Genomic DNA, 14,097 nt, shown 5'->3' on the forward strand with positions numbered 1-14,097 from the left:
TATAGCAATTCTAGGACTTCATAACTTCCATGCAGTCTACACGGTGTCAATTTGAATATGTGTGTATGTGTGGATGTGGTTTTTGTGTAAATGTGATCCGTGTTAGAGGCCAATTCCTCAGTCTGGTCATCTCCAGTTTTCTTAAGGCCATCCTCTGACTCTTTATCTTGCCCTCTGACCCAGATTTATCAGCAAGACGGGCATGAAGAGCAATGCTGGATGACTGGTCTGAGACCCCCCCCTCCAATGCTGGGGCTTGGTCATGGTCTGGGCCAGAGAAAACAGCTGTGTCCCCCTGCCACTTGCAATACACACTTGGATAGCGTCATACAACTGCAGACAGCTTGTGGGCGTCATAGGGACAGGCACGTGTAGACCACTTTGATTATACCACAGAGAAACACAGATCTCTATCTCCCTGGACTTTGGATTTAATTGAAAATCACCTCCAACTAACAAAAGCCTGGTTACTCTAATTAGGCAGATAATGTGAATCGTTGTGGTGCCATTGATTCTCGTGTTTCAAACATATAGGGGCTTAATTAGGATCCTGTCCAATGTTCCTGCCTTAAATACGCCTTTAATTAGGACTTAGAGATTGCAAATTAGTGGATCCTCAAATATATAGATCCTATAGAGGTCCATGGACACTCTTTTGTCCCGGGAGGTTTGCGTCAACCCACTTGAGTGTTTATTGCGCTATGGATTTAAACATTGCAGTGCAAAGATATGAGGAAAAAATAAAAAAAAAACGTCCACTTAATTGAACACTGAAATAGTTTAGAATTGAGAGGCACTAATAATTGAAAGCTGTAATCTGTTTAGTGACACTCAATACAACACAAAAAGCATTGGATGAATCGAACCACAAACAGACATCAAACTTGTTATCTCGCTTCTGAACATGAATGTGCTCCACACAGAGTCACTGATGGAAATCAGCTGGTTCCATTATGCCATCTTTTCGTGTTAAAAGGATGGCCCGAGGTGGAAGAAAATTCTAGGGGAACATGAAAAAGAATACCAATCTTGTAACTATCTAGTTTGTTTGGACAAATTGGAGAAAAAAAAAATCCTCAGAATAGCGTGACCCGCCATTGGCTGTGAAATAAAAAGAATATGCCCGCTGAGCCAGACATGGACCCAGCACAACTCTTTAATCCAGGCACCCCCTTTTTTTTTTTCACTCTTCCTTGCAGAGTGCTCTGAACCTGCTGCAAAATGAAATTGAATTCCCCACCCCTGTGTGTACGTGAACCAGTCGAGCACTGCGTTGTCAGAGTATTCAATTAGCTCCCAAGGCGGAAGCCAAAATGTTTTCAAACAGCGAGCATTCTTCACAGGGCAAGCTCTCGTTAGCATAATGCCTCTGTTTTCCTTTAGCATAGTTTTGAGAGCCTTCCCAAGGTTGGCAACAAGACCCGGCAAAAAAACAGCCTGACGCTTTAATATCGGTGTCCCTTCATGCCGTATTACGCGTTGCTTAGGGGCAGTGCGGCCTCCACTGAAGAGAAATGTTAACCTCTGCGTGAAATATTGCGTTAGCATTAGCAAATACCCCTTTGTGTCCAGAGCACCTAGCGCGGAGACACTGTAAGGAAAAGCATCCCTTCCTTTACGTCACTTGCAGATTTGCATGACTCGTGTAAAACAACGTGGAAATGTATGTGTTCTTTTCTATTCAGAATGAATGCTGAGGGGTTTGCAATCTTGCCTCGCCTACTGACCTATGTTTTCCGCCCTCTCTCATTAACGAGGTGCCGCCAAATCCAAATTTAGAGCTCCTGTGTTCGTCACCTGCCCCGGGCCGTGTATATCACACCAACACACACACACACACACACACAGAGCACAGACATGACAACCCCCATCACCCAGACGAGGCATGGATTTGGTTTTGTTGATGGTTTTGTGGGAGTCGCACTGCCACCACGGTGTAAATTGTGCCCGTAGCTAATTTTTCGCAGAAGCTCCCGTCACAAAGACTGGGCAGAGATCCGAAGTGAGACCAAGTGTCACTCTGACAAAACGGCTCAAGGTGAGTGGGACCGCAGGCAAGGCGAGCTGAAACGCGTGATCCCGGATGTGTTATTCTCCCTCTGCGCTTGCTTCCCTTTTTTTTCCAAAAGGAAAATCATCCTTCGCTGACAATTTTCTCGTAATTATTATTTCTTTCAGGGAATCTAATCATGAACCCGCCGATGGTCATGAAAAAAGGCATCTGTTTTACTTTACACCTGCCCGGGATGGCTATTTTATTCAATTTTAGCTTTAAGTAATTACAGGTAGGATAAGGTGAAAACTGGCTGTTTTTTTATTCAGTGTGAATCAGAGTTGCAGGAATGAAATGTTAACAATCAATGACTCGATTGAAATAACAGTTCCATTGTCCTAACTATGTTTGTATCCCTGAGGGCTGAACTGTTGATTGGCTATTTAGACAAAGGTGTGTGTGTGTGTGTACTTCATAGTGGGCATTTCTATATTCTGTAAAGCTTCCGAGTTCACCTTACCGAGGCTATTAATGGAGCACTCATATTAGTGTGCCCTCTATAAGGCAGAGACAGCACAAGGATTAACCTTGTTTTAAATGTGCCATTTGAGAAAGATTGGTTGACCTCACTGTGACCTAGGCTTTGGAAAAACTATCGCACTTGATAGAAACTGGCTGTTAATGGACTTCAGAGTGCCAAGGAACACCCTGACGACATATGCTCGTGTTTGAGATTAATATCGTTTGCCTTCCAACACTCACTACTTGCTTTTGCTTCAAATTAATTTCCCTCCTTGGCACGTTGTCTTGGCCCCTGTCCCTTGGCAGGCCTTCTTTGAAGCGGATTTTCTTTTTCTTTGGTAATCTCAGAATGACGTTAATCAAGTTTTGTGATTTGATCCGATCTCACCTGCCCAAGCCAGAAATAATCTAGATCGTTATAGCCGAGTTAACACTTCTGAAACGCTCGTGTTAAAGCTTTCCCGAGTGATGAGGAGAGATAGGAATGGCGCCGACAATACAACCGAATTCAGTCAAGATGCCTGCATGTCGAATGTTTCATAATGGTGGCAGATCTGATGACATCTGGACCAAAGATGGTTCCAATCAGGTCAGAAGAGATAGAGACGCGACGCAAAAAAACAGGGGAAGAGGTAACTTTAATCCTCCATTAACAGAGTCCATTGCCTGGGATCGGGGTAGTTGGAATCTCTGTCTGAGATGAGCTGCACTTCCAGAGAAAATGAAACAGGATGATGGAGATCAGTGACAATACTGGCAGGATAATCATGCCCAAATCACAGCAATCTGCTCTCAATCTCCACCCCGATGTACACGCACTATCGTCAATCTCTGCCCACCAAATCCCTAAATCCTGACAATCTGTAGCACTCAGTTTAGGACCTCTGTTAATCCACCTAGCAAGGCCACAGAACTGGACAGGAAGGTACACAATCCCCTGAACCCTTCCTTCCAATTTATACCAAATGTGAACATTTTTATGCTCTACATAACTGATCCACTGCTGTTTGATGGCATCCTCTTAAAACAAGCAGCTGGGTAGTGCTTTTTTTATGTGATCCAATGTATCTACACTGTCACTGATATGTGAGAGCAGGACGAAGAAAATAAAATCCACTTTTAGTCATATGCATCTATTTATTCAACAACAACAACAACTGGTACATACATTTAAATACTGGCAACCGAGGGCGGAAATGCAAAGTGCTGAAGAGGACGTGCTGATTATGAGGAGATGCCTTGAAAGCAGGGCTGATGTGGGTGGAATATGTTGGGTTCATGAAAAGACGTGTGCTTTTTGGATGGCGCGATTCAAGTACATATTGCCAACCAGTGGAAAGGGAATGCATTGGATTGATACAATATCATCTATTTATTTATTTTTTACCAGTAACGGACAAAGTACAACCAACAATGCTGCACCGCAAGAAGGGATGTGTTGCTTGTGGGCTGTTGGGAAGAAAGTGTCCCAGTCTTGTGGTTAATGGGCAATTTCAGGGACCTGAAATTCCAATTGGCTCACTGTTGAGTTTGATAGGATGAGAAATCTTGATGAACGAAATGTACCTTGACTTTTTGTGATGAATCCACTCCGCTGCGTACCTTAACCCGGGCCCCAAATTATTGCCTGGAATCCGCCTGTTTGGATTGGTTGGGCCGTCGAAGAGGACTGACATCATTGCTTCTCTTAGGCATTGACACAGAAAGTGTTTATCTGCTAAATTAATGGAAGTGCCTTCAATGAAGCAGGTTGACCTCGGCAGCCAGTTCATTTTCTCACGTAGATAAACAACATTCGGTCTTAGCAGATTGTACATGTACGTTCTTTAGCTGATCTCAAGATTTGGGACAGTTGTTTTGAAAAAGCTATAGATTGACTTTTAATACCCATTGTGAAAACTAAATTAGTACCATCTTCTTGCAACAGATTAAAAAACGATCGGATTTCTAAACCTCACCTGTGAAGTACATACGTTTTTCTGATGCTTTTATGTCAAACCATTACATATATTTTTTCTTTGCAAAAAAATCCCATTAATAGAGTGAGTGTTTTTGTATCTGTTTCCACAACATTCCCCTCCCTTCTGGGGGTTCTATATTCCAATAACACAAATACACAGTTGTAAAGCTGCGTTTGATTCATCGCTGTGTTTATTCAACTTAACTTGAAATACTCGTGGCTAAGCTCAAGCGAAGACTTCTCGTCCTTGCCAAACAAAAGCACTGACCGTCTCATTGAAGGCAGCTTACGTCCTTCACATCTTCCCGTGAGCCGGTGGAGTCCCAATGGAAACCGGTAATCACCTCAGGTTTACTTTCCAAGTGCTCCAAGAGCGTTGAAATGAAGTATTAAGATTGCAGTCTAATTAAGATTAGACTGCAGAACACAATCACTTCAATTTGCTCATGTGTGTCATGTGGCTTCACCCAAAAAAAAGAAACCCTACGTTGAGTTATCATTTTAAGATTGCATTCTTTCACGAGCGGTTGATCTATTTATAAATGCCACACCGCAGAGATTCCTTTTCACTATTAGCAATTATCCTACTTAGTATCATAACAAACTCAATTAAGTTTTATTTTTTACTCACCCAGGGCCCATCATCAACAAAGAACCATAGAAAGAACACTCCCACTAAATAGTGGGAGCACTGATGCTTCATCATTTCGGGATATGCTGTACTGAGCATCAGTAGTGGCTGGGATGAATCTGTGGTGACTCCTGGCTGAATTCTTTTCAGTGTAAGTCTGCACTAAAACGAGGCTTTGTCATAGTATCCATAAACATGCTCCGGTTTGGCCCAACTATGTGTGTGTGTGTGTGTGTGTGCGTGTGTGTGTGTGTGAACCTGAGATGGCAACCCAAATGACTTGGTACCTTTTCCTTGTCTGTTTGTCCCGACGTGTCAGCTCTGCTTTTGATCACTCAATGTTTATTTTCCATTTAGGCTGTCATGAAGTAAATCCAAAAATATCATCTGTAACATCTGGCCCGTATGTAAACAAACAGCAGCTGCCAACAACTATCGCGGATCAGCCCTTGAAATACCCTAAATGCTGCACGGCACAGGAGCGATTTAAAGCTCTGTAGCGTTTGAAGAAAACCCCGATAAATGCCGCATCTGGACTAACTCTGTGCGATCAAGAGAGAGGACATTCACAAGATGACATTTCCCACAACATCAAGTTGTATATTTACTGGTTTACCGGTTCAGTTGGAGGTGGTTTTTATATCTGGTGCAGCTGGAAGGTTCGACTTTGCAGAGTCTTTGCATCTGCAGTGGGTTGTCATTTGCCTGTAGAGAGGACATGGAACCCGAAAGCCTGTGCTTAGAGACTTAGCTGTGTAGACACCAAGTCTTCACTGTTGGTTGGGAGTACTTAGTGTAAGTTGCTATGGTAATAAGTGAAGCAGGCGTGTTGGGGGAATTGAATGTGGGTTGGAAAAACGGATGAATAATGTGCCGCGCTCAACTAGTTTTGCAAATGCAGAGATTATATCGTTATGCAAGATTTTAGCCTCCCAACATTCAGCACAAGTATTAAACGCATGTTGGACATTATCATTTGTATTAAATGGGTTTGTTTGCCTACAAATGAATACGCTTATTTTCATAGTTTCAAATTACATCGCAACATCTTTATCATTCAAAATAAATACAGATTATTACCCCATTTCAAAGTTAACACACAACGGATATATTGCTCTAATCCTTGTTTATAACTGCAGCTGAAGCAAAAGCTGCGTTTCCACACATTTGCATTCTAATGACATGCAGCAACATTTCCCTCCCTTGCAACCAACGAGCCAGACCTTCTCTAATACACCCTCACAGGTGCAGTGTACCAAAAGTTCTTCTTCAATGAATTGACTTCCTCCTTCACTGTTCGGAGCCACATGCATTAGAAGACCGTCGCAAGTCAAGGTGAGCAACCGAAGCGGCGGAGACCATCTCGCTTGTGGGCCATCCGTTTAAGTGACGTTATCATTGCAGAGTGTGCCTCCACGCAGCGGCATGGAGCAGCTGGGGAAACCAGTCTGGGAAAAGGGACGACATGGTTATCTGTTGTGTTACGTTCTCCCTAGGGCGCAGTGTGTGAGGTGGAATTCGGGGGGGGGGGGGGGGGAGGTGGAGGCGGTGGGTTGCGAGTATGAAGATGTACAACCCGCTTCCCCACCGTGAACTCTTCGCTTGTGTTCCATCGGTTGCTATCCGAGGAAACATGAAACGCACCACAAATGTGAGCTCCCCCCCCCCCCCCCCCCCCGTTGAAAGCAATCAAACGACCACTGTGCCACTCCCCCCGGAGCAACAGCTTTGTCTTTGTAGCCTCGCGGTGTGAACGTTCCAGACGGCAAATAAACATTTAAGGGTAGATTCAAGTCGCACGGAGGAGCAACCGCTGCATTGTCTGATGAGCGGGCTTCAATCCCACAATGCAGTGGATTCCACGCCTCTGTGCCCGAAGCGATACGTTACCGCATGCCTCATTAATTCCCCGCTATACAAAGCGGGGGATTGATTTACATTCCACGTGAGGCTTGGGCCTCTCTGACGAGCTCCAAAGGTGACAGCGGGACGGGAGGCATGCACTGCTCCCTGCGACGTGGGTGGTTCCGCCCTCCTGATTGCTAATTACAATTAGTTACGATTCAATTACACAAGGTCAGCGACTAAATCAATCTTTGACGGGCACAGCTCCGTGTCAGGCTGTGGACTGAGGGGGCACCACTTAGCACGCACACAGCCGCAAATGGAATATTCGCCCCGCATCTGAATCGCCATTAAAAAAAAAAAAACGTCGTTTAAATGTCATGAATATGGGAAGAATGATGTCATATAAATACTCTTTCCTCTCAACTCCCTACCCCCCCCCCCCCCTCCCCTCCACTTTGTGATGAGTGATAAACTGCTGGTGCGGAGGGGAGGGGGAGAGGGGGGTGCCGTTCTCCCTCTCGCTCTTTTTATTTATTGTTTTGCACCGATCTGAGACTTGAGTGAGCTGCACCGGAGATTGCATTACCTTCCCTTTGGCTATTTACAAAGTCTAAGTGATAAGACAAAATGACTTGGTAAATAACGTCCCCGTAAGCTCTGTTCCTGTGTGTGTGTTTGTGTGTGTGTGTGTGTGTGTGTGTGTGTGTGTGTGTTTGATACACTCTTCTACTAAACTGATACTCAATTAACTGAGTGATTGTTTTCACCAGATTGGCCCCAGTGATTAGGCAGTGTCCTGGGCCCGGCTGTATTTGTGTGAGTCTGTTTGTGTGTGTGTGTGTGTTTTCGACGGTTTGAAGGATGCTCCGATCAAGGTCGCGCTGAAGGGGAGCCTGATTAGACTTGTATTAGTCAGTGTTGCCTACTGAGCACCGTCATTGAGTGGAAATCTGCCTGTTTTGATTCAATAAACTGTTTACTGAGGCGCACTGATCTGACTTGGGTATTGCTTATTATACATTGGGAAAAAAAAGCTTCTGAATCTTACATCGGTGTTTGAGACGAGGCCATTTAAATGCAAGGGCGATACCTAGTGCTAAACGTTCCTATGGAAAGAAATGGCGCAGGCTCTCAATGTGTGCAATGCAATTTCCTCAATCGCTGCCACCACATAGTATTGGTCTTCTAATTTAGAGTTACCAACTGGCCATGGGTTAAGAGAATACATTTTTGTAATTTAGCCCTGATGAAGTGCATGTGTTCTCTCAACAGTCGCTGCATCCATACACTGGTCTTTTTGCTACCATTGCAATATTTTTCCACATAACTTCCTAACACCCATGGCTGGAGATTTACACGTACCGGAATGAAATGAATAAATGCTACCCATCATTTTCCCACTTTCACCACCTCATTGTCTTCCGCAGTAACAAGCAGCTTGGTAACAGCCCAAAATCAAAGCTCACGCGCTACTCCTCGCGCCGCAGATTAATCTGAGGCACCCGGCGTGAAATTAACAATTGATTATTGTAAGACCGTAGTGCTCGGGCAACTCGATTCATTCGCTCATACAGACGGAGACGCGTCATCCCCCTCCTCCCGGGGGGGTGGGGGGGGGGGGCCACGGCATTAATCCTCCTAAACCTGCGTTCACCAGTCTTTTTAACATTTACACTTTTGAGACGTTGCCCTCGAGAGATCAGCAGAGTCGTCTCCCTCCGCTCATTCGCCTCGTCTCCGGTTGCCGGGCGTGTGTTCGGCGAGACGCACCGCGGCGTGGCCAGTGACAGGTGCGACTGGGGAGGGGGGGGGGGGGGGGGGGGAGAGTTAAAGTTTCAGGACAAAGCTGTTGTATCTTTGATGACTTGTGGTTCCTCCCTCACCGCTCCAGCTCAGGCTTTCTAAATAATGCAGATGCCTCCGCTGTGATGGATGACTGCAATCAATGCAACACTTCCAACCCCTCCACCCACCCCCCCCCCCCCCCCACACCAGAAGTACACCCAAACTTTGCAGGTGGAAGTACATTCATTTGACTTTGTGTCTGCATTGGACCGTCTCTGACATCAGGGCCCAACGACTCCTGGCAGAAATGCTCGGCTATGACCGGACACGCGTGTCCTCTTGGCCCCGACTCCCTCAACCACATATGTCCGTTGGAAGCGGATCATAGTCACACCTTGTCGGTAATCCCGCCCCAACATGTGGTCCAGACAGGGAATACAATCTTGTGATAAGTCTTTGGGGTCTTTTATGGACACACACAGCGATCCACGCGGGGAGCCTAAATGGTATCCTTCTCCTGCCTCTGTCCCCAAATCTCATCCAACAAAGCCGTCCCTCAGCTGTCCTCAAACTAATCCGAAGAAAATCTTTCCTCTACAGAATGATAATAATTCAGAGACGGTAAATGCTATCCCATGTTTCCTACTATAATGGTGCAGATATTGTTCCTCGATTATGTTATTTTCTCTATCAATGTGATTGAATGAACAAGCAAAGATGAATATCTAGCAAGAGATGGAGTGTTACAAACCAGGCAGGTTCATATCGACGCTTTACTTGCGTTATTGTTGTCAAACTAAATCCAGCAGAAACAATACAAGTTTTTATTCCAGCATTTCGTCAGTTTAGACTTTCTGTTTTTGGGGATTGTTTGAGAAGAATTGAACCCACATTTGGTTTTATTCTTGAGTTTTTTTGCAATAGCGTGTGTGAGAGGGGCAGGGGGGGCTCTCAGAGGATTCACAGATAATCAATAGAGGCTACAGACGGGTAGGTCATGGATGCTTTGCCTGCTCCGTCTTTTGTCTCTTGCACCACATGAAGGAATTCTCTGTTGATGCTCTTCTTTTTATGTCCCTCCTCCCTCTGTCCAGCCTTGTGTCTGCATCCTATGTACCCCACGGCTCCCCCACCCAGCCCCCCTCCACCGCCCCTCTCTCTCTCTCTGTCTGTCTGTCTGTCTCCTCTCGTCTGGCCCCCGACACTCAGGTGCTGGTTCGCCTGTGGCCAAATGAACCACCCGCTCACCATGCTCCCTGATACAATAATTCCACCCCATGCACTGGCCTGTTATTTCACAGCTTAAGGACCGTGAGGGGGGCTCTTGTCTGTCGTTTAGCAAGACAGCGGCGCATACTTATTTGCCATTCTATTTTGAGGCTTGATTGACGTGCAGGCAGCCCTGACATTCTAGCAGCCGTTGTGGAGCCTGTTATTATGCATACATTAACATTCTGATAAACACATGGTCGGCCATTGAGGAAATAATTGCATGCCATCACTCTACTGTCTGGAACGAGCGCGCTTTGTTGAGTGTGTGTGTGTGTGTGCGCGCGCACACACACACACACGCATCTGCAGGTTTCATCCCATAAATATGATCTCTGTACCTCTCGGTCCTCCCCATCCATTAACGAGTTGGGAGAGCGGCACATCTCATTCGGGAAGGCACTCTGCCGATCATTGTGTAACACCTGTCTCAGAACACTCAGAACAAAGTCCCAATAGTTTGGAATTATTTTACATGGTTGATACCTGTCGCAGAGATCGGAGATCGCTCCCTTGGCTGTGATACCTTTAGTATCTCGGGACAAAGCTGGAGAAACTGCGCGCAAGCTTTTAGTCTCCAACAGTATGATTGCCAATAAACATGTCTGCATCAAAATGTATTCATAAACTGCTGGATTTGGACCGTATGATATAATGCAAACGTATATTTATATTGCAATATATATATATACGCAAACTGTAACAATAAAAATGACTTAAGTATCACCAGGAAAACCCATAATATCACCTTTCTGTAACGTATTTAATATACCATACCTTTGTAAAAGCTGACGCACGTGTTAGAGTTGACAATAGACTCACAAGGTTGCCTTGGACCAGCACAAAAGACCCACTGGGCTAATTATAGGTTGGCAAGCAACATATTGACTAACTTCCCAGAGGCTCTCGGTCAGCACCTAAATCGAATTCTCTTCACAACACAACGACGCGGTATCAATCAAGCAGCCTGTACCCCCCGACACCTCAGATCTGATTGATGGGTCATGGCAATGAATGATCATAGAGTGTCAGTGAGTTGCTTAATCTGCAAAGCTGACAGTAAATTCCAAATAAAGAGTATATAAACAGCTAATTATATACGAACAATAGACCCCAAATGACAAGATCAATATTACATGCCGTTGTTACTGGTATTTCAGAATCCCTCATCCCCCACTTCCTCCCACCTTGATCTGCAGACCTGACACTTTGTGGAATATACATGTATCAACAAAGGCAGTGTGTGCAGCTTCGGAAGCTCTCCTAAAATACCTTTTATAAAACCACGAAGCGAACAATAAAAAAGGCCAAGAAATGCACGTCTTGCAAAAGGTGTCAAATTATGCTACGGTAAGCTAAGCTAATATAGTGGCAACTCCTGTTTTTTGTGTGTGTGCTCCTCCGCCTGGTTTCATACGTGTGGGATTTCATGGGTGTTTACTGACAGCTCAACATGTGGCTCAGGTTTAGTTGAACCCCCCCCATTCCAGGATTTGTATTCTAGTGAAACCCGGGACGATCATGGAATCTCACTTCATTGTGCTTCTGTCTAAGAGGGGGAGCCCTCTGGAGGCTCCGCAGGGGAGGCAAACCCCCCTTGGCAAAAGTGTAAATGGCAACATGAAGTATGTCAAGCTGACAAGTGGGACCCGCGGGTCCTGAGGGAACCTTGTCGGTTAACTGCGGTGCACAAAGCCCGGTGTTTGGTGCGGTTTGACTCCCAGGCTCTTTTTTTTTTTTATCTTATGGGGACCTAATCGGTAAATCAAAGGCTGCAAAACACCATCTCCGCTTTGTACCTTGAATAGAGCTCAGGCACTCATGGGAGTAACAGAAACTTACGCGAAAGAGTACCTAATGCCCCTTTTTTTTTTTTTGCCAACGGGGGGGGGGGGGGGGGGGGGGCGGCACTAGAGCGGAAAGCGACTGGAAAAGTGAAAGCAATGCGATGTGATCGTCGGGCTCTCTCAACACGTAGGCCTAGTGAGAACGGGGCTTTCAATTATTCAACCTTTTTTTTTTTTTTTTCTTTGCCCTTGAAGTGTGCATTAGTCTTGCTTTATTCCCCGTGTGTTAACAAGCAACGTCTGGCCTGCTCCTGCAAGGATGTGGCTGTCACCACCATTTCGCTTCACTGCTTTTTTTTTTTTCTTTTCGTGGCGGTCGTGGAAAAGGCCAAAGTATTGCGTTGTCGCGAGACATCAGCAAAAAAGCGGCATGGTGATGAGTAAATGGAACCCGCTAGGTTTTTTTTTTTTTTTTTTTTTTTTTTAACAACAAACCTTCCAGACCAAACACGTGACAATACAGACTCTTTGAGGATAGAAACAATGTGTCATGATAATGGATTCATGTATTTATTATTTAAGTCTCTGCAAATACACAATGGTGGACATTTGCGATTAGCACTACTGCTTCATTTTTCAACAAAAACGTCTATAATCCCTGTTGCAAATCACTGTCAAACTGTGCTGACCGTATAGATCAGTGATTCTCAACTGGTGGGTCGTCGCGGACCCGTTTGAAAAAAAAAAAAAATAATAAATCACAAAAAAATCACAAAAAAATTCCTCCTGTGATTTTATTTTGAAGGGACTTTTTTAATGCAGCGGAGTGTCGTTTTTTTGCCGGCTCGTCCGTCCATGTTTTCAGCAGCAGCGTGTGCCATGTTGGGTCGAACCACTCTGATATGGGGAGACGTTGGGTTTTTAGGATAATTAAACATCCTGAATATAAAATATAAAATTCAGTTTATGAACTTGATTTTGAATAAATTTGGGAAGTTGGGAATATTTCTCGATTCAATGGGTGATGGTGGGTCCCGGAGCCAGACCAGTTAAGAACCACTGGTATAGATTAGGAATTTACAAGTGTGATAGTTGTCATGACATCAATCATCTAGTCGAAAACATTTTCAGGTGTCAAATTCATCAAGCCAAAAACACCATCCACTGCGTCATGATTTGATGAACAAAAGAACAAAAAAACGTGTTGTTCACCTTGAAAAGTAATGCAATGCACCTTGCCATGGAAAAAACCATCAATGCATCATCCTTTCTGCTAATCCGGGGTCAGGTCACGACGGCAGCAGGCTTAGGGGGGCAATTCCACACTCTACAGCTCGGCCTTGCAGGACTTCTTGGTGACCCCCCCAGGGCTTTCCAAGGATACACAAGCTCTACACCCTAACTTTCAAATCTGAGCCCAGCCACCCTAATGAGAAAAAAAACAAAACTCACTTGGGTGGTGACAAAAAAGCTGATTTTTGGCCAAGGATACACCATGTGCACCTATGTCCTATACTCGTCCAGGCCCCCTGCCTTTGTACATGTATTCCGTAGAAAGTTTGCAGCAAAGTTGTCTTCCCCCTGACCTGGATTCAAACATTGTCTCAAGTCTGGGTTTTCAACACGAGCCAGCCAGCACAGCTGGAGCGCTTATATTTAGACGAGACCGCCGCCTGCCCCAAAGCGCCTCACGCTGTGGCTCCCCTGGGATTCCTGTTTGCTCATCCACCGCTCCTTTCTTCGGAAAAGGCAAAGGGGCTGTGACCTTTACTGGCTGCCTGTGGCGTTTGTCCTTTGCCTGGTGCCGTACCTTGACCTTTTTAGTCCTTTTAGATTCCAGCAGGTAATCAATTAGCTGCTACTTTGATTACCGCAGTCAAAGGTGAATAACACTGGGGTGTTGTGAATTGTTGTGAAATGTTGTTTTGAATGATTTCTTGGCTTTTCCCTACTCCCGTGGGTATGTGAGGTGAATTCAGGCGTGGAGTGTTGGGTCCGTACCTTTATCGTTGAGTGGGGGAAGCAGGTAAGGTGTCCCGGTGAGATTTGTTTCTTGGTAGTCACTAAAATGAGATGAGGAAAGGCCTATGGAGGTTTTTAGATTGTTATCACAGAGGCATGGTTTGGTTTTTCATTGGTAAGAGTTCAGGCAATGCAGGAACATTCATCCTGTTAATTAACTAACTGCGCTGTCAGAATCTTTTCAAAGGGTCAAGCCATATCTAACAAGCTCATTTATCCAGTCTTGGACCACATAGGGTTGTTTTTTCCTCTTCCTCCCCCCCCCCCCCCCCCCCCCCCC

The 14,097-nt window shown here is 45.2% G+C and overlaps 1 protein-coding gene across 4 annotated transcripts in view; it reads left to right on the forward strand.

The window, feature by feature from the left end:
- The window catches only part of LOC119198580 (kin of IRRE-like protein 3), a 99,363-nt gene that overhangs the window by 17,871 nt on the left and 67,395 nt on the right, over nt 1-14,097 (forward strand). Inside the window, exon 3 of one of the 4 annotated variants that reach the window (XM_062561078.1) lies at nt 6,352-6,441. The exons of the other annotated variants lie outside the window; for them this stretch is intronic. The gene's annotated coding sequence lies outside the window, so the exon portion shown is untranslated. The remainder of the gene's footprint in view (nt 1-6,351; nt 6,442-14,097) is intronic. 4 annotated transcript variants of the gene reach the window in all.

The sequence above is a fragment of the Pungitius pungitius genome, chromosome 3, assembly GCF_949316345.1.
Source record: "Pungitius pungitius chromosome 3, fPunPun2.1, whole genome shotgun sequence".
In the NCBI taxonomy this organism is placed as follows: Eukaryota; Metazoa; Chordata; class Actinopteri; order Perciformes; family Gasterosteidae; genus Pungitius; species Pungitius pungitius.